This window comes from Arachis ipaensis, chromosome B09 (assembly GCF_000816755.2).
Source record: "Arachis ipaensis cultivar K30076 chromosome B09, Araip1.1, whole genome shotgun sequence".
NCBI lineage: Eukaryota > Viridiplantae > Streptophyta > Magnoliopsida > Fabales > Fabaceae > Arachis > Arachis ipaensis.
Window position 1 is genome coordinate 20708393 of NC_029793.2, and position 1152 is coordinate 20709544.

At 26.7% G+C, this 1152-nt stretch overlaps 1 pseudogene; it reads left to right on the forward strand.

The window, feature by feature from the left end:
• LOC107615160 overlaps positions 1-1152 on the forward strand; it is a 57055-nt pseudogene that overhangs the window by 54173 nt on the left and 1730 nt on the right.

Consider the following 1152-nt stretch of genomic DNA (forward strand, 5'->3'; position numbering starts at 1 on the left):
GGAACGATGAAGAAGAAAATATGGCACCGAAAGATGAGAAAGAACTTGCGTTGGACAGTGGATTTGTGGTGCCACATTTCAACTCATTTGGCCACAGATTTAGGTTCATTTCTTCATATAAGTGTAATTATAATAATTATTGTTATTTTTACTGTTTGTGCCCGATTCACCCATTATAATTTATAGCCATCAAGGATCATATTAATCAGAGTACGAGATATTAAACTTAATATTCTTTTATAAAATATTTGGAATTTTAACATATTATAGGAACAATAGTTTTAATATTTATGTTCTCAAAGATGCTTCGTCCAAATTCTTTTAGTTAAATTAAATTTAAATTGACAAACAAAAAAGTGTTAAATTGACTCTTTACTTTAATATTTTTTTTTGTCAAGTGAATTGGACAATTTCTAATCCTAAATATTACACCCATGTACTATACACTCACACATACTATAATCTTAAATATTACATTCATGTACTACACACTCACACACACTATATAAATTTCAAGATGAGGATTTGAACCCAGTGCAGCTCTATATAAGACAAACAATATTATCATCTGACTCAGGATTCAACTGCTAACATTTTTCTTTATTTTTCTCAATATGTATTTTTGGGCCAATTTTTTTTTTCCAATAAGGGATTAAACTTTTTAGTCTTTCGTTAGGCCAATTATTCATTTGTTAATATTTAGCCCAGGCCCATCAAATCACAAATTTTGGAATTCTTATATGATATATAGAATTGTGTTTTGTGTACATAAAAAAATGATTGTGGAAATGAAAAACATTCCAAACAAATTAAAAATAAAGTTGTGAATCAAAGAAAAGAAAAAAAATGTGAAAGCTAAAAGGAAAAAAGAAATCATAAATTGGTGCCTTCTTGAGGCCTGACAAGTATTTTTTGTATCATTTTATCACAATTATAAAGTAAATAAAAGGGTACAAATATTAAATTGAAACTTCAGTCTTTTAATTTAATTGTTGTAGAATAACGCCATGGTAGTTGGTACGCCCCCAATTTCATTTGCACTTGGTACACATAAAATAAATCATATTTTTGGCTCTTAGAAGGTCTAAACATGGTTAAATTATTATTATTATTATTATTATTATTATTATTATTATTATTATTATTATTATT